This window comes from Pelodiscus sinensis, chromosome 10 (genome assembly GCF_052426305.1).
Source record: "Pelodiscus sinensis isolate ZL-2025 chromosome 10, ASM5242630v1, whole genome shotgun sequence".
Classification (NCBI taxonomy): Eukaryota; Metazoa; Chordata; order Testudines; family Trionychidae; genus Pelodiscus; species Pelodiscus sinensis.
Window position 1 is genome coordinate 48834729 of NC_143061.1, and position 20195 is coordinate 48854923.

The window sequence follows — 20195 nt, forward strand, 5'->3', positions numbered from 1 at the left end:
AAAGTTGAAGTTCATTGGACGTTCCCATAAACATAAACAAGTCTACTGTTGTCACTAACCGACAATGTTGGCTCACAATGTTGTTTTTTAAGTTTTTCCTGTTACAGACTAACTCAGCTACCCCTCTGAAATGTTATTTATGAGAGAGTCTTGCTAAGAACTGGATGGAGACAATACAGACTCATTTTCCCTAAAATTTTAATTTCCGTTTGAACTCTGATTGAAAAATGCAAAGGTTGGTGAGAAATCCAGTGAGATGTCAGGTTCCAAACTTGTAACATGGGTAGCTCCTTATGAGTCAACTGAGATGCTCCTGTAAAAGAGGGAAGGTGCCGTTAATAATTGTTCTGTCTTGCATCTAGGGTACATCTACACAGTGCACCCTATTTTAGGGTAACATCCATTAGCCTTGTGTTCATCTTCACAGCATGCCCGTTAGTTCAAAATAAATTCAAAACAACAGGTGACTTATTCTAGTTTCCTGTAAACCTTGTTGCACGAATAATAAGGAAGATGCCGGAATAATGCTCTATTTCAAAATTTGGCACTGTGTAGCTCAAATTGCGTACCTTATTTCGAGCTACATGTGACTATGTAGATGTACCCCCAGAGTTCTGAAAGTTAAGGGATGACGTTCTTGTGCGGTTTGGAAAGCTGTTGGTCAGAACGTATGCAACAGCCTCTTATCAAAGAATCATAGAACACTAGAACTGGAAGGGATCTCGAGAGGTCATTGAGTCCAGTGCTTCCTCTTAGAGTGGGGCCTAATGATCAAATCCCAGGTGAGGGAGATAGGCCTCCTGGTTCCTATTCCTACCTCTGCCTCAGTTTCTTGGTAACATTAAATAGAGCTGGTTCAATGTTCTTCAGAATATGTGTTGACAAAGTGGTTATTCAACCAAAATTACAATTTTTTATGGTAATAGAAATGTAGCCGTGTTAGTCTGGTGTAGCTGAAGCAAAATACAGGACTATGTAGCACTTTAAAGACTAACAAGATGGTTTATTAGATGATGAGCTTTCGTGGGTGGGTCTGGCCCACGAAAGCTCATCATTTAATAAACCATCTTGTTAGTCTTTAAAGTGCTACATAGTCCTGTATTTTGCTTCAGCTACACCAGACTAACATGGCTACATTTCTATTACTATTCTACATGCAAGGCACTACATTTAGCCGTTTGGAATGGAAATCCATCAACCATACGAAGAAACTTGCACAGATACAGACAGACATCATCTTTCTATCCAAGTGCAAGAAGATGGACATCGTACCCAAAGGACTGAAAGTGAACAATCCATTAAGAGTATCCTTTGGTATATATGGTTGTGACTATTTTCTTCCACTACTTGATCTGAGGAAGTGGGTCTGGCCCACGAAAGCTCATCATCTAATAAACCATCTTGTTAGTCTTTAAAGTGCTACATAGTCCTGTATTTTGCTTCAATTTTTTATGGGAAACTTTCATGCTCTTTCTTTATATATATATATATATATATATAGGAAAAAAACCACAACCCTAAGTGCTTACCATATTTTGTAAGTTTGTAATTGGCATTTTTAACTAGTTGTGAAAATCTACCTAGTGGATGCCCGTGGTGCTTTGTGTGGGTTTGGTGGCACAGCTGATAAAGGCGTTTGCCTCAGGGGCCCCTTCATCGCTACCCAGGGAGCCTGAATGCCAGCGTCAGAATGTGCAGAACCCTTTATTCCCACCTGGAAGGAAGTGAAGAGAGGCAGGCCTGGCATCACAGGAGTTAAACAAAGCCTTTTGGTCCAGCTAGCCGTGCCCCGCTTTACCTGCAGCTAATGCCAGGTCTGGAGGGAGGATAAAAGGAAGGAGCCTGGCTCAGGGGCTGACCAGCAAGCGGAGAGGTGCGTGGTTCTGCTGTCTGCAGGACCTGAACAAAAGCCCATCCACTTGACCAGCCACAGGAGACAATAAGCCTCCAACCCCACCCCCTGCGGCAAATTACTTGAGAGGAAGAACGGCATTGCGCAAGAGGGTTTTTCTTGCGCAAGAAGGGGCAGTGTAGATGCTCCTTCTTGCGCAAAAGCCTCTTCTGAAAAAAATGGTGGCTCATTAGGTATGCAAATGAGGCTCGGCGATATTCCATGCTTAGCCTCATTTGCATATTACTTGCGCAAGAAGCCGCGAGTATAGACATAGCCCAAGATCTTTGTTGAGTGGCAACAGCTAATTTTGATGCCGTTGTTTTGTGTGTGCAGGTGGAATTCTTTTTCACAATGTACATTAGATTGCACGTATCAACACTGGATTTCATCTGCCATTTTGTCTCCCAGCCACCCAGTTTTGTGAGATCCCTTTGTAGCTCTCCAGAGTCAGCTTTGGCCTTAGCTCTCATGAATAATTTTGTGTCATCTGCCAACTTTGTCACCTCACTGTTCATCACCTTTTCCAGATCATCTGTGAATGTGTTCAACTGCACAAAGTCAGATCCTCATGGGCCACTGTTATTTTGTGTACTCTAGACAGGTTCAGGGTTTTTTTAACTACTGTCTAAGGACTGATAACTGAGTTCAGTAGCAAAGCAGAGCAGAAGATGAACTGATTTGAAGCTCAAGGCAATCATGCAGCAGAGTGTAAGTGGGCAAGTATAGGTACATGAAGTAGCAGGCATGGAGAAAAGGGCCCCAGTGACAAGCAGACTGAATCCTGTCTCCATTACGGCTACCCTAGTGGTGAACTACACAGACATTGTGCACCCATGTGCACACACCCATGGTTTCCTGCATTCCAGTCTTATTCTTATACCTTTGGTTACTCTCCCATTGTTGCAAAGATGGGTCATCTCCCAGTAAACGCCAACACGTTTCACAGAAAAACCTCCAAATGGAGATCCCACCGTTATTAGCTGTCTCTAGCTTTGGAGATGCAAATACTCACAATTACATTTTATAATGAAAGGCCAATTACATCATGCTTAATCTGGGCTATTTCTAAACAAGGAAGTGACGCCCATGCCTGTCCTATGGCAATCATATGTATTCACATACGTATGCATAAGCTGTGTTGCAACCTGCTGGAGAAATGCTCCTCTTGGTAATTCAGTACAGCACAGAGTGTGATAAAAAGGGAAAAGTCTTTCCTTGGACTTTTTGAGTGAAGGTAAATGAAATGAAAATAATATTTCTAACGGCAAAGGCTGTGGCGCAAGGTGACCTCTTACATGCGGGGATTAGGAGGGGGGGATTTAGGCTTCCAAAAGGAAAGGTCTGAAAGCTACGGGATCTGTGACATTACTTGTGGGGCAACTTTGGCTTTGAAGCCTAAATCATTGCAGCCCTGCCTTGGTAAGAAGTGTGCCTCAGTGACCTTCTGGGGTCATTTTGCTGTGCTGTTAGTAAATGAGTAAGAATTAGGGTAGAATCAGTAAACATGGATTTCTTGTCTGATGCCATTTAAAAGTTTAGTACATTTAGCTGTGAGGAGTGTTGGCTCTTTTCCTCCCCGCCTGCTCCAATCCATTCATTTGCCTTCCCTTCCCTCCCTCCGTCCCCTCCCTTCCTGTGCTCAGACTGGGCGGGACATCATATTTCCAGTTCAGTGATGTTCAGGGCCGTGAGGCATGAAGGGGCGGGGTTTTCAGAGGCAAGGCATGGGTCAGATGCTGCGGAGTGACTGTGAAATGTCACAGTGCTGACGAGGCCAGTCGTGCGCAGAGATGGAGGGTGTTACTATGGGTGACCCAGCACCGTGGCGAGGAAGATGGAGCACTCAGACCATCTCTTGCCACTGCCGCCTTTGCCAGACCCACGAGCGCCCCCAGTAGCTGGTTTCATTGGCTGAAGGTTTTTGCGAAGGACTGACGGCAGCGGGATTGGGAAAGCGGATGAGGTCCAGGAAAGGGCTCTTTTCTCTCACTGTTTGGGCCCAGAAGGCCCGAGGGTTTTTCCAATGCTGGGGCCAGCGGCATCCGTTGAGGAGGCTGTTAAGCTTTCAGAGCCCTTCAGAGGCAAGCGCAATGCGATCGCATCGAGGTTCCAGTTCCGACAACGGGCACAACTGCCCGGGGAAACCTTTGTGGCTTTTGCTGCCACACTGGGGCAGCTGGCATCGGCCTGTGATTTTGGACCTCGGCGGGATCAGCTGGTCCTGGATCAGCTGATCGAGAATGCAGCAGACTGGCGAATTCGGGAAGCGCTCCTGTTGGAGCCCAGCACGCTGACTCTGGCCAGGGCAGTGGAGCTGGGGTCTCAGATGGAGGCAGCATTCAATGAGGTGCACACCAGGTTGATCTCAGCAGCCGTCGAGCAGTGGGAGAGCAGGAGCGGTGGTAACAAGAGCTGGAGTGAAAGAGATTTCAGCCACTCGAAATTATTGCACCACCGGAGAGGGAAAAAACCTCCACTCTTGACAAAACAAAATCTCCAGAGTGAACAAAATCGCTCCACCCTACGTTCCTGCAGCATGGGGCCATCGGCAGCATTCGCAGCGAGGAGATATTCTGGCCAGAAGGAGGGGTGTCCTGCCCCAGCAAAGACCACGCACCTGGGAGGAAAGAGCATCCAGGTAGGCCATTGATTGATGAAAGAACCTGGAGGGACAGTACCAAATAAGGAAATGTGGGGACAGACCCTGTGAACAGGGGGATGCTGCCAATGGAATGGTCTAACCAGGGGCGCCATTTCTGGCGGGGGAGGGGGGGCGACCTGTGCATGTCGTGATGGGGAGGGAGAAGAGAGAGAGCATGGTGGGGGAGGGAACTGAGGATAGAGGCTTCAGTAGTGTTACTGAGCATGCTCAGTGCAAGCCAAGCACCAGATGAGGAGGGGAAACCAACCCCAGCTCTATCCAGGGGCAACTAAGGCCCTGGCAGACGGCTTAGCAGTTAGTTGGCAGGAGCACTGTATCGAATTCCTGTCTAAAAGAAAAAAAATTGAATAAACTAGGGGGCTGTGCTCCCTGCTAGCTACGCTCGCCAGCCTCCCTCTCGCAGCGGGTAGGCAACCCTGGCTCTCCTCCTGACCACTGGGCAGAGGCCAGGTCTCTTCTCCCCCCGCACTCACCTCTGCTGAGCAAGTCTGGATGATGCTCTCCCCCCGCCCCGCCATCAGCCCGGGCCCGTTCTCCCCCTGGCCAAAGCCGTGACAGGCCCAGCTCTCTCCCCGCCGGCACCTGGGCGGTTGGGCTGGGCTGGGGCCTCACCATGGCCAGGCCTGGCTCTCTCCCCCCAGCTTCCTGGTGGGTTGTGCCGGGCTGAGGCCCCCTCCCCTCCAGCACAGGGGAGGCCACATGGCTCACAGCTCCTTTGAGCACATGGGGGGGAGGCCATGTGGCTGAGGATGGAGGGAGGGGCAGCAGGACACAAAGTGATGCATTACGTCACTCTGTCGGTGTGCAGGAAACTTTTTTTTATACATGCGTGTGTGTGTGTGTGTGTGTGTGTGAGAGAGAGAGAGAGAGAGAGAGAGAGAGAGAGATTAGGCCCACTCAGCTCTGACACTAACATATTCTGACATCTTATGTCAAGTCACTTAAGGGACACGGGTTAGCCTTAAAATCTTAATATTCTTATTTTGTTACTAACTCTGCAGAGAGCGAGAGACCCCACCAGGACTCCTGGGCTCTACCTCAGCTCTGGAAAGGGAGTGAGAGCTAATGGGTTACAGCAAGGGGCAGATACATTTCAGCTCTGTATAAGAACATCAGAATAGCCATACTGAGTCAGACCAATGGCCCTGCTAGCCCAGTATCTTGTCTGTGGACAACAGGCAATGCCAGATGCTTCAGAAGGAATAAAGAGAAAAGGCAATCTTGATACAGCCCCTGTGGCCTATTCCCAGCTTCTGGTAAACAGAGGCTAGGGACACCATCTCCGCCCCTTCTGGCTAGTAGCCGCTCAAGGACCGATCCTCCTTGAACTTATTTTGTTCTTATTGGAAGCTTGTCTTGGTTTGGGCTGTCCCACCATCTCCGGGCAAAGAGTTCCATAGCTTGTCTGCGAAAAAATCATTTATTTTGTTTTAAATCTGCCCATACATTTAGTTGGGTGAGCTTCTGGTGTTATGTTAGTGAAGGAATGAATATATATATATATATTTTAGATGGGGTGACCGTATCTGTATTCAGCATTCAAAATGTGGGCATACCAGGACTTTATGTAGACGCAATATGGTATTTTGTCTTATCTATTCCTTTCCTAATGGTTCCAGATATTTGGTTAGCTTTTTAGTTTTTAGACTGCCACTGCACATTGAGCAGATATTTTTAGGGAACTATCCACTAGGATTCCAAGATCTCTTTCTTGAGTGGTAACAGCTATTTTAGACCCTATCATTTTTGTATGTATCGTTGGGATTATATTTTTCCATGTACTACTTTGCATTTATCAACACTGAATTCCATCTGCCCTTGCATTGCTCAGTCTTCCAGTTTTGTGAGATCCCTTTTTTAACTCTTTACAGTCAGCTTTGGATTAGTTCCTGTTCACCCCATTTTCAAGAACATGAAGCTTAACTGCAGTGTTCCAAATAGCAAATCCCAGCAGCACAACACTTATTCCTATTCTTTGCTTTCTCCTATTTTTTAAGTGGAGTACCTGGCAACGTTTTCATGATGAGCTAACAATCCTTTATTCCTTTTCCTTCAAGATCATTTAAAAGTTTAACGGTACTTGTCCAAATTCAAATCCCAGCAGTACAACACTCATTGCTACTCTTCTTTTCTCCCTATCTTTTAAGTACCAGGCAATGTACTACGGTAGCAGGTTTAAAACAAACAAAAAGGAAGTTTTTCTTTCTGCAGCACACAGTCAACCTGTGGAACTCCTTGCCAAAGGATGTTGCAAAGGCCAGGACTTTAACAGGGTTTAAAAAAGAACTAGATAAATTCATGGAGGTTAGGTCCATCAATGGCTATTAATCAGGAAGGGTAGGAATGGTGTCCTTATCTTCTGTTTGTCAAGGGTTGGCAATGGATGACAGGAGAGGGATCACAGGATGATTACCTGTTCTGTTCACTCCCTTTGGGGCACCTGGCATTGGCCATTTTAGGAGACAGGATTCTGGGTGAGATGGACCTTTGCTCTAACCCAGTATGACCAATCTTATGTTCTTATGTTTTGTTTTGGTTTTTTTTGCATGATGATCTAATGATCCTTCAATTACTGGAACGCCCAGTCTTTTTTCATTCTTAATCACCCGGCCTCCCTTTGTTTATAACAAACTCCCTGCCTCAAAGGCAAATCTGCAAACAGATCAACTTCTGTTGCAGTTAAGAGCTGTCTTTTGAGCCAGGACATGCAGCATTAAGCAGAAATCAAGTATGAAATCCAGGGGTTCCCATTCCCTAGAGAGGGGGGACTCCTGCCCTCCCTAATGCCCCATAAATGGTGCTCTGTGGTCTAACCAGTTATAAGGAGGTCACAGTAGTCCAGTTAGGCTATGTCTAGACTGTAGGCTTCTTTTGGAAGAAGCTTTTCTGGAAAAGATCTTCTGGAAAAACTTCTTTCGAAAGAGAGTGTCCACATTGCCAAAGTGCATTGAAAAAGCGATCTGCTTTTTCCAAAGACAATGTCCACAATGATTGAATGCTACATCACATTTAAATTGTGATTACTATGGATGGAGTGGCCACCTGGGCACCAGTGCTTTTTCTTGGAGGCCTCTGCTTTCAAAAAAACCCTCTTCTGAAAGAGCTCTTTCAGAAAAAGGCTTCTTCCTTGTAGAAAGAGGTTTTCTGCTGTCAGAAAAACCCCTGAGTTCTTTCGACTTTCTGTCAAAAGAAAGCAATTGCAGTGTGGATGTAAGTGAAGTTTTTCCAGAAAATCTCTGCGGTGTAGACATACCCTCCGACCTGTTGGGGGTGGGAATCAGTGTTTCTGCATTGGGGATAGGATGCATTTTCTTTCTTTCCTGTTGTGGACAGGCACAGATGTCACTTGAAGGCTCTGGGAGTTTGTGAGCTGATAGATCCAGTGTAGCACCACTTAAAAGCAAACAACAGCTTCACAGCATGTGTGACTGCATTAGCTGGAGACTTCTCTCCCCCCCCCCCCCCCACCCCCTTCCCTTATTTATTTTTGATTGTGGACTTCCAACACTCCGGTCATCTGAAGAAGTGGGCTGTGTCCACGAAACCTCACGATCCCATCTACATGTTTTGTTCATGTATAAAGTGCTACCAGACCATTTGTTGTTTTTTAAGCAATGAAATAGTTAATTGTATTGGGTTATCACACACCTCTCTGCTATTGGATGGGCCTGTCTAAAGTCTCAAGGAAGCTCTTCAGTTTACACAGGGAAGGCATTCTTTTCAGGCTCACAGTTTCATTTCGACGGGGCTACCTTCAGAGCTGTGGAATGATGGAGCACAGCACCTTGCTAACGAAGTCAGATGGTATGAGCTGGATTAGGTGGAGGTATGGGGAAGAATGGGTCATAGGCATTAGAGATCGATAAGCACAGTAATAGCAGGGAGGGAAGGAGGGCAAGAATGGGAGGGAGGGGCTAACAGGAGTCATATTTTTGTGTCCATATTAAACTGGAGGTGTCTAGGGCACAGGATTCAACCTTAGAAGCATCTCTGGGGCATGTCTCTATCCAAAGAAATCTGCTTTGTAGCTGAGCATGCCACTTGCTCTAGGACAGTGGTTCCCAACCTTTTTTATATGCACTCAGTATTGCATCATAACAACATGTGCGTGCTGGCTGGGAGCAGCTGGAGGCCAAGGGGAGTGCTCCTGCCGAGCAGGGAGGCAGGAGAACGGGGTTGCAGGGACAGCGGCCCATCATGTGGCGCTTGGCCCCGGCGGATGTGTGGCACTTGTCCCCCCCAGGCCGGGCAGGCGCTCTCCATGCAGCCCCACCAACCTGGACATGTAGCAGCCACCAGAGCTGGAGCTGGGGCCACAGTGTGGCTGCTCCAGCTGCAGCACACCCAGCTACCAGCCGCCCCACTCATCCTGCTGCTGCGTAGGGAAGTCGGAGGGAAGGGAATTCCCTGGGAACCCCAGCAGGGGAAGCTAAATAAAAGCTGGGGGTATGGCCTGGCAGTGTGCCATGACCTGGCAGACGGGTTTGGGGCCTGCCACCGGTCCACAGACCACCGTTTGGGAACCACTTTTCTAGGAAATTTCCTCTTTCTAAGCTGCGAGACAAGTCAGCACCAGGTTCCTCTCCTCTCTGCTTCGTGCTCAGTAAGAGGCACAGGAAAAGTGGGCCTCTTCCTTCTCAACTCTCACAGACCCCCAAGGTGTCAACGAAACGTCATGCAGCAAGATCCGAGACCAGGGAAGTCTGACTGAAGAGCACTGACAAAGTGAGAGGCCTATAAACTCAATGGCTGAAATTGTTCTCCTCGTAGATGCGGGGCTGTCCAACAGGCTGAGTAGAAATAAGACACAGCTCGGCTCTCTCTGAAGGTCTGGAACAGAGCAATGTGGATGAGTTTGAGTAGTTTCTCCTCCTGCTACTTGATCTGACTTCTTCCCCATTAATAGAAGCAGTACAGTGCAGTCCCTCACAGAAGCCCCCTCAGGAGAATTCCCCCAACGCAACTATACAGGAACTGCCCTGAGGAGAATGAAACCCTGAGGCTGACCCAAACAATTGAGTCTCTTGCCTTTAATGCCACCAGCATGTAATTATTTGGTGACATGCAGCAAAGAGTCGACCCAAATGAAAAGCAGGCTATAAATATTCAGTGCTCTTTCCAATGTGTGCTTTGAGGCTGGTGAAAGGCTAGCTGAAGAGAAGTGAACTGTATGGAATGCCACCCTCGTCTGCAGCAAAGTTGGCAATTTCATCAAAAAAAAAACTGAAGACGCAGGATTTTCATGTTTTATTTAATGTTTAATGTTGCTCTCTCCTTCTGGTTAACTGAATCTGACAGCTGTCTCATAGCTGAAGTATATATCATCTTGGATATTTACATAGCCGTGTGTTCCATTTGCCTCAAAAGGACCTTAAAAAGGGTAGCAAATGAGATGCAGTTTCTGTAAGTCATTTGTTGCCTCGGTCATACATTTAAAGCTTGGTGCTTTGACAAGCAAAATTGTTTGTTGGTTATCTTGTTCCTGATTCCTTCGTGCAGTTGCTGAGAGCTGGGCTTTGGCTTAAATAGCATGGCTTTGGTTACCAAGATGATAAGCTTGATAAGTGTGTTTGGCTTTGCATTGGCTCCCTGAGAAGTCTGTTAGGCTATTCGTGGCATGGGGCATGCTGCTATAAGTATGTCACTTCCTATAGATTGGATCTTGGAATGTGTATTTCTTGCCAGATCTTCTGTATAGCAACTAATACCTGGGCGGATACTCGCCTGACTCATTGCATAGTTCTCCCGTGTAAAAGGTGATTTTGAAGTCTGCAATGGATGAGAGCTGAGTGATTTAAACACACCCAATCTGTGCAGAAAGGAAGTCCCTTGCTAGCCAGGCAAGCTGAAAAGGCCGTGGATGTGACAAATCATCTCAGCTTCACTTGCTTTGCCTTCTAAAAGTGCAGGGGGGTCAGACTTAGTCAGGTGCTTCTCTGGGATTAAAGCAATATATTCTAGTGCACAGCCCCCTGCTCAGAGAACAGCTTCTCGCTAGCCCATACTTTCAAATGACAAAGGGAGATTGCAGAGCTCAGCCCGGACATGGGCAGAAGCCAAAGCTGAGGCTGCCCATGTAATTTTAGGGGCTAGATCAGGAGTGGGCAATAATTTTTGACAGGGGGCCACTTAAAGATTTTGGAAAGTGGTTGAAGGCTGCACTCTTCCATGGTATTAATGGAGGAGATGCGGGTTCTGGGATGGAGGTTGGGTGCAGAGGGGAGCTTGGGGTAAGGGATTGGGATGTAGGAGGGAGGTTGGAGTCTGGGTGAAGGAGGCAGTTGTGAACTAGGGTAGAAGAGGACTGGAGTGCAGGAGTTTGGGATGTGACCTAGGGTAGGAGGCGATTGTGATCTGGGGCAGAAGATTGGGGTGCCAGATCTGGGAGGAGGTATGGTGCAAGAGAGGAACAGAGGGTTTGGGTATGCTGAGTGGGGGGGCACAGGGTTAGGGCAGTGAGGGGCTGGGGTGCCTCTGTGGGCCAGATCTGGTGGCTTGGAGGGCCAGATATGGCCCACAGGCTGAATTTTGCCCAGGCCTCATCTAGATTCTTACTCAGTGCGGGATGAGGAGGGAACAGGCTATGGAGCATGTCCTCAGGGACAGTGCAATCCAAATTCTCCTTTATTTGGCTCTGGTGAGGCCACACCTGGAGTACTGTGTCCAGTTCTGGGCCCCTCACTACAGAAAGGATGTGGACGCATTGGAGAAGGTCCAGCGGAGGGCAACCAAAATGATTAGGGGGCTGGAGCACATGACCCACGAGGAAAGACTGAGGGCAGCAGTGGCCCGAGGTTGGTTGCAGCAGCTGGTGCCCCAGGGGTAAGGTGCGATCGGCGCCCCCGCTTGCACGGCCCTCAATGGCCGTGATGTCATCATTGGCGCCTGGGCCAGTGTCACCATAGGCAACTGCCTAGTTTGCCTAGGCTCACGGGCTGCCCCTGACTGAGGGATTTGGGTTTGTTTAGTCTGCAGAAGAGAAGAGTGAGGGGGGATTTGATAGCAGCCTTCAACTCCCTGAAGGGAGGTTCCAAAGAGGATGGAGAGAGGCTGTTCTCAGTGGTGACAGATGGCAGAATGAGGAGCGCTGGTCTTAAGTTACAGTGGGAGAGGTCTAGGTTGGATTTTAGGAAAAACTATTTCACTGGGAGGGTGGTGCGGCACTGGGACGGGTTACCTAGGGAGGTGGTGGAATCTCTGTCCCTAGAGGTTTTTAAGTCTTGACAAAGCCCTGGCTGGGTTGATTTAGTTGGGATTGGTCCTGCCTCGGGCAGGGGGCTGGACTTGATGACTTCTGAGGTTTCTTCTAGCTCTGTGATTCTATGATTCTAACTTCGGTCACTAGCTTAGAGCCCAGAATAGCCCCGTGCTTGTGAAGGATCGCTGCCACAGAGCTCTGCCATGCCCACTGCTCTCAGCATTAACTACACTACTAAAGCATCAACATGGAGTTCCCTTCCACCAAGGGGCTCCTCCGTTGGGTGTTTGTAGCCAGGCTACAGCTCCTCTGCACCACCCCAGCAAACAAAACAACTGCCTCCTTGGGCCCTGTTTGTTACCGTAGAGAAATGGCAAGATCACATGCTGATTCTCAAATCCAGTGTAACAGAACTTTGAGCCGCAGAGTCCCAGGGCTTCTGCCTCAGTGCTATGAACTACCAGATGCCAGAGAGCCCAGGAAGCTCACACAACCAGAGGACGCATAGCAAAGGAGGCAAGTGATCCTGTGACGACCGTGCAATGGCCTGTGCCGTAAAGTATCGCCATGGGAGCCCATGAGCGGCGACAAGGTAGGAATCATGCTTACAATCACCTCTGCCACACCTGTGCAAGAGGCTCCTTGTAACAGTCCGGGAGGGGGTTGCGCAATCTGTGGTGAGGACATAGGCAAAGGACAAACAGGTTACAAAGGGGAAGCCTAAAAAAGAAAAGCTGGTCTAATTATCAGCTGCCAAGCTGACAGTGTCAGGCAGGACGTGAGTTACATTTACTTGTAAACTGTGCAGACTGGCGTTGGAAATCCGTTGAGACAAACGTGAACTGCTACAACGCTCCTTTTACTTACTTGCTGTGGTAGAACTGCACTTGAACCATCTGGGCCTAGTACGCTGACTAAACCCAGACCTCCAGGTGTAAAATGAAATCCCCCATTTGCTTCATTTAGTTTTCAGGGTTTCTCCCCCTCTATTGTTGTGGCTTTTCTAAACATTTCTAGGCAAAATGTGATTTCCAAATGAAGAATTGAAACTTTTTTGTGTTTCAAAATGGTTGAAAAGAATTATAAATACACCTTCTAATTTTTTTCATTTCTATGTAGCTGAAACTATTTGCCAAATTCATCCCAAATTTGCAAATAGCTTTGGTGCATTTTGTGGCAAATTTACTGTCCCTCCCCCAAATTCACCCATTTCTATCTACAGACCCTTTGTCTTATCTGTTTAGGTTGTCCCTGAAGTAATAATTAATGGATACTGGGACTTAACCCTGCTACAGTCCTCTTGTGTGGCCTTGGAAATGTCATTTAATCTCCGTCTTAGATCTCTGTAAGCTGAAGATAATACTTCCTTCCACCATTCCTTTTATTTGCCTAATTAGCCATAACTTGTTAGGACAGAAACTAAGTTCCACAGTGTACAATGGAGCGGTGAACTTGGTTATGGTATCGGTGCTCCACATAGCTTGTGGTGAATGTTCAGAGAATGTTTGGTGTTGCATATTTTATATCTACCCAACTGTCAGACGAGCACGACAGCAGGAGTGTGATCAGGATCAATCATCTGGAGACAACAGGAATGGACTCAGGAGTGGAACACATTAATGAGTGTGTGCAGCAAGCTTCCTTGATGGCAATGGCTGGTGAGGGCTAGGGTTAAAGAATGAGGGAGGGTATGAAATGCAACATTCCACATGCTCACAGTGCTCCGCCCGGCCTGCCTACACGTCCTTCCTGTCAGCATGTTGTTCTAAGCAAGCACGTGAACGGTTGTTGCTTTCTGTAGAACAGTTGCCTGAATTACAGAGATATTGGAAATACGGGGGGGGAGGGAAGGGGGGGCAGTGGGATTCATACACAATGCAGGCAGGCCACATTCTGTTTGGTGCTTGGCTGGCCCTCCAGGCCTGGCCCTTTCCTGATCAGACTGCTGGTCAGATAGGGAGTCTTAGCATTCGGCACAGGGATACTCAGGATGTCTCAGGCTCTATCTACAGTATGAGCCTCTAGCGGAAGAGCAAATGCAAATGGAGCAAATACAGGGAATGCACTTAGAGATGTGCACCGCATAAGTCTCATATAAACAGGTCTGGAAAACATTTTTATATTTTTTGAGGAGTAACATTGGTTCGAACCAAGGGGTTTGATTCGAACTAACACGTCTCGGAGTCCACTTCCTCGTTCGAATCAGCTGATTAGCAGAATAACGCGCAGGCGAGATTATGCTAATGAAGGGCGGGATATTTAAATCCCCGCTTCATTAGCAATTTCGGTCGGCTACATTTGCATCCCTAGCTCAAACTAGGGAGCAAGTGTAGACGTACCCTCAGTCTGAGACGGTGAATGTAGGCTTCCAGGTCACCACAGAACTGTATCGTGTTTGTGGGGGTGGTAGGGCAAAAAGAGAGTCCCCAAGATAGGACAGACTCTTCTGCCGGGCTGAGTGTGTAGTTGAATAGATTGACGATATTGCTGGGTGAGTTGAGGGTACTACTATTGTGTCCCCATGTGTCAGGTAGGAGCTTAGACAGCTTACAGTCCTTTTTCCTCTGTAGAGAAGTGAAGTGTGCAATATAAATCTCCTGTCTTATTTTAGGAGGAATCGAGCCATGTGGAAGTTTGTGTGGAAGGTTGTTTTTTTTATGAAAATCTCCAGATTTGAGAGCTCTTTTTTGATGTTTTCCTGTTTGCTGTACAGGATGCTGATCAGGTGGTTCCTCAGTTTCTTTGAGAGCGTATGGCATAATCTCTCACCATAGTCTGTGCAGTATGTTGATTGCAATGGATTTTTCACCTTCAGTCCATGATTTAATTTAAAAAGAAAGGTGCGACAAGGTTAAAGAAAAGTGATATGCCATCAGCCATTTAACTATCTCACTTGCTTTGGTTTATCGGAATCCATCAACCCATATTTATTTTACCCTGGCCAATGTAGGCTTCATTTCTGCAAAGTATTTAAGCACATGCTTAAGTACTTTGAAAAAAAAAATACAGAAACATTTTACTCATTAAAGCACTAGTTTGGCAGACAGCAATAGTCCAAGGGTAACAATTTCAAAAGTGCTTAAGTGATGAAGGCTGGTACACACCTAGAACTTTCGATGGTCTGAGGGGTGTCTTTTAGTGGTGTGATAGTATTTTTATATTTTTATACCAGCTGTGGCCAGAAGTCTCCAAAGTGGTGTCCTGACAGATGTTGATAGGGGTTCGGCCACATGCATGTGCTCCCTCTGTACGCTACCCCTGCGCTACATAGATAGCCAGCACATCAGACTCTCAGAGAACACACCAGGACTACAGAATCAGATAAGGTACAAAGGCAGGTTTATTGTCAAATGAAGCACAGCCACTAGCTCTGTGAATCAGACGTCTACAGTCGTGCTAGTACATGAGTCCTCCCTGGCGATGGATTCAGCTCAGTCGGTGGCAAGATTTTCCACTGCCCCGGAAGTTGGACAAAGAGTCAAGGTGAGCTATACCAACATTCATAGACTGAACCAGTCGGTGATACCCACTGTACAGACCATCTTACGTGTTTCGTGACAGTTTGTTACCTTCCCTTGTACTTTCTCCTGAATTTCAGACAAAATATTCCTATTGACCACCTGTCATTTTAATTTCATGCCTGATGTTTCAGATAAAATATCACCATTCATCATTTTTGCCAAGCCACTTTATCAGGTGTAGGTTTGGGTGCCCTTGTGCTGTCCTGCTGGAATGTGTTTCTATGTTCCCTGGGTTTTAGCAGTGCTAGCAATACTGGGACTGAGTTCATGTTCTGGACAAGCAAACAACTGCTTGTGACAGGGCCTGCCTGCTCTTCATAGGATAACTCTTGCTGACTTTGGTTCAGGCCTCCGGCCATACACCAGACCCATGCTTCTGGCTCCTTCCGGCTCCTAAACCAGCAAAAGCCTTAGTGTGGTACAATCGTATTGACAAAGTCCCTTTATCGATAGAGCTTATTTCTTGTGGGAGCTGGTATAAAGTATATGGCAAAAACAAGCTAGACACAGGAGTGCTTTTGCTGACCTAGGCTGCATTTACACTAGAGGCTTTGCCAGTAGAGTATACCAGTAGAACTGGACAGGCACACCTTTTCTAGCATTTGACTAGGCTTTAGGTCATTCTCACAAATGGTACTTAGGCCTCCTAGACCACATAAGCACTTATGAAAATGTTACTTGTTACTCGTTATCTTTCAGCTGAACTATTTCTTCCAACAGGACTGCTCTAAGCAGGGGTGTGGAATCTCAGCCCCAGGGGGGAACCTCAGGCCCAGGGGTCAGATGCAGCCCCCAGCCCCAGCCCCTGATCCAGAGCTCATAGACTCATAGACTCATAGACTTTAAGGTCAGAAGGGACCATTATGATCATCTAGTCTGACCCCCTGCACAGTGCAGGCCACAGAATCTCGCCCACCCCTCTTAGAATAATCCTCTCACCTATGTCTCAGATATTGAAGCCTTCCAATACTTTGAAGGCCCCAACATGCAGAGAGTCCTTCAGCTGTGATCTGTGCCCAATGCTACAGAGGAAGGCGAAAAACCTCCAGGGCCTCTGCCAATCTACCCTGGAGGAAAATTCCTTCCTGACCCCAAATATGGCGATCAGCTAAACCCTGAGCATGTGGGCAAGACTCACCAGCCAGACACCCAGAAAGTTCCCTATAGCAACTCCTATCATCCCTCCATTGACCTATTTCCAACTGGAAATGAATGGTCAATTAGTTACCAAGATCATGTTATTTCATCCAACCATCCCCTTATCATAGAATCAGAACTGGAAGTGACCTCAGAAGGTCGTCAAGTCCAGCCCTCCGCTCTAGGCAGGACCAATCCCATCTAAATCAACCCGGCCAGGGCTTTGTCAAGCCGAGACTTAAACACCTCTAGGGATGGAGACTCCACTACTTCCCTAGGTAACCCATTCCAATGCTTCACTACCCTCCTAGTAAAATAGTTTTTCCTAATATCCAATCTGGACCTCTCCCACCACAACTTGAGACCATTGCTCCTTGTTCTGCCATCTGTCACTACTGAGAACAGCCTCTCTCCATCCTCTTTGGAACCTCCCTTCAGGAAGTTGAAGGCTGCTATCAAGTCCCCCCTCACTCTTCGCTTCTGCAGACTAAACAGACCCAAGTCCCTCAGCCTCTCCTCGTAGGTCATATGCTCCAGACCCCTAATCATTTTGGTTGCCCTCCGCTGGACCCTCTCCAATGCGTCCGCATCCTTTTTGTAGTGGGGGGCCCAGAACTGGACACAGTACTCCAGATGTGGCCTCACCAAAGCCGAATAAAGGGGAATAATGACATCTCTGGATCTGCTGGCAATGCTCCTCTTAATGCATCCTAATATGCCATTAGCTTTCTTGGCTACAAGGGCACACTGTTGACTCATATCTAGCTTCTCAGCATTGGGGAGCCGGTGCTGGCACTTCAGCCTCTCACTGTTCCCCTCCAGAGCTGAAGCACACAACGTGTACTAAGCTTCCCCCTCCCCTCCCCGGCTCTGGTGTGCCAGGGGAATGCGGGGAGTGTCTTTCTGTTTTTCAGTTGGGGGCCATGACAGTGAGGAGGGGTTTTTTTTGCATTTCACTTGTGTTCAGCCCCCGACTGATTTTTCTGTGGTTCAGCCTCTCCAAACCTAAAAAGCTCTTCCCCCCCCCCCCCCCCCGCTGCCTTTAAGCATGCCTTTATTATTTTTGGACTGTTTCTTGAATGAGAATTTACTCAGTATCACATTGAATGCAAAAATATTGTTACTTTGTTTTAAAAATAAAGACACGCTGAGACTGGAGACTTAATGTGTCAAACCATTTTCTTGTTTTCAGTTCCCCAGCAGGGGGAGCTATTGCAGAGCAATGAATGCATCAAAACGCTTCAAATGGAAGTCTAGTGGTGTTACAGTTCAGATTCCATAACTGTATGTCTGCCGACTTTTCTTTTCCTATCTTACTGACTGAGAAGACTGGCTGATTTAAAAAAACAGTTCAGAGCAGTTCGTATGCTGTTGATTATTGGGAATTTTTTATCATGAATGCCTCTGCTGAGCAGCTTCTGCTCTTTACCTCTCGTTATTTAAGGCTTGATCTTGCAATCAGGTCACTGACACTCAGTTTGGAGCCCTGCATCTTGTGCAGAGTACCATTGAAGTAACTGCAGGGCCCCAAAAGTTTGGCTCTCCTTGCCAGGTCTCATTCCAGCAGTGGGGTCTTATCTAACCATCTCAATATTTTTAAATCAGCATTAAGTTTCATTCAGAATATTTTGCACAGCCTTAGAGTTTCATTGTGACTTTGCCAAAATAGTTGGGATTATGCCAACAACCTCTGGTTTTGCTAAAATATAAAGCCATCTTTGAGTGAAAACGAGCATCCATCCTTGACTGGACCTGTTTGAATAAACATAGCAAATACAAAAAAAGAATTAGGAGGAGAAGCTGAGGGTTTGGGTTTGTTTAGTCTACAGAAGAGAAGAGTGAGGGGGGATTTGATAACAGCCTTCAACTTCCTGAACGGGGGTTCCAAAGAGGCTGGAGAGAGACTGTTCTCAGTGGTGACTGTAGACAGAACAAGGAGCAATGGTCTCAAGTTACAGGGGGGGAGGTCTAGGTTGGATATTAGGAAAAACTATTTCTCTAGGAGGGTGGTAAAGCACTGGAATGGGTTATCTAGGGAGGTGGTAGAATCTCCATCCCTAGAGGTGTTCAAGTCCTGGCTTGACAAAGCCCTGGCTAGGATGATTTAGTTGCGGTTGGTTCTGCTTTGGGCAGGGGGCTGGACTCATTCTCCTGAGGCCTCTTCCAACCCTACGATTCTATGAATGTTTACACACTTCAGGGCAAAACCCCAACTTGTGAAGCTTAATGAAAAACAAAATTAGGCAACCACAGAATTGCCCAAAACTCAATTCCAAAAATATATGAAATGTCTGAGGAACCAGTAGGGCACAGCCCTATTTTACCATTTCTCTGTAGCACCACGGGATGTGAATGTGGTTATTTTAATTCTCATATAATTGTGTTAACAGCCCAGCTAAGGCTGCTTGGTGCTTCATATGCACGTCACATTCAGGTCCAGAGGAAGAGCAGCTTCTAGGTGCAGAGTAACTTTGCTGAGTGAAGTCTGAGGGAAGCTGTACAGCAAGCCTCTCACCTATTCACTGATGCCAGCAGATGGCAGCAGTGTGAAATGGCTACAGCACGAAGTCACAGAAACCCTGCATCCCAGATGGGAGTGTCAACTGTGGGGCTTGCCTAGTATCCGACTTTAGACTCGCCTGCACTGTGCTGGCTTGTAACTTGCCAGCATAACCAGGAACAGTGTAATGTAGCCTGTTTCTAACTGTCTGCTGTACAGAAACAAGATGCTGTGAGTACAGCTTATAGGAAGGAGAAATGCATTTGGAAATATGCATTGGGAAATGCACCAATGTCGCTCGCGTGACAGTATTTTCATATTTCTCTTGAGGTGCACAGATTTAACATCTGATTTGAATTCTTTGTCTGGTGCCCTTCCCCCACCTACTCTCATCCAATAAACACATGGGATGTCTCTTATGAATAGCTGAAGGCATTGCTTGTAGATTTTAATTATTCTGCAACGGCCCACTCCATTTAGTAGTTCATTTTTGGAGACTTTCCACTGAAGGTATTAGGTATCAAAGGATCACGAACACCACCCCTCACTGCTTGTCAAAGAATCCATGACCTGAAGCATGAAGCGGCTGGGCTCTGTGAGTTAATTTTAACTCAAAAGATCACTAACTGGCAGTGGTAGTAGGTTGTTATCTTCTGTGACTCAACTGCTAGACAGCTGTGTAATGTAACATTTTAGCGCTTTGATATATGAGAGGATAAAAGTTCAGAGGCTACAGATTAAGCAAGAAGTGCAATGCAAATGCAGTACTGTACAATATAGTGCATAACATATACATTAAATTGAACAGTATTGTTACAAAACTGTTGAAGAACTTAAGGCCACATTTAGGTCTTGGATGCCAGTTTATATCTCCCACTGACTGCAGCAGGAATCTGTCCAGAGGAATATTACTCTCCTGCTCTGATTCTGTGAATCAGAGCTCTTCTTACTCCCATTAAGTTCAGCCAGCTGCTCAGGATCAAATTTAGTGCAATTGGAAGTAATAGTTCACAACTTAATGAGCGTGGAAGGCTTTGAAGCTTTCCCAGTGAGCAGTCTTCGTTGTACAGCTGCCATCTCCTGGCTGCTAGCATAGCAGAGACTCGTTGGGAGGGGGAAGGGTATGGTGAGGGATCCAATATGTCCTGGCCTGGTCGAGTGGCTCCAAGACACCTTGTGTAAATCAGCACAGTCTGAAAGAGTCCTGGACCAGTGCCGAGATGGCCCAAGCACCAGGGACTGCAGAAATGGCTTAACGCCAGTTTTCTGTTCCCCCTTCCTGG

At 46.9% G+C, this 20195-nt stretch overlaps 1 protein-coding gene across 1 annotated transcript in view; it reads left to right on the forward strand.

The window, feature by feature from the left end:
• ARHGEF4 (Rho guanine nucleotide exchange factor 4) overlaps nt 1-20195 on the forward strand; it is a 317320-nt gene that overhangs the window by 120274 nt on the left and 176851 nt on the right. The window lies entirely within an intron of this gene.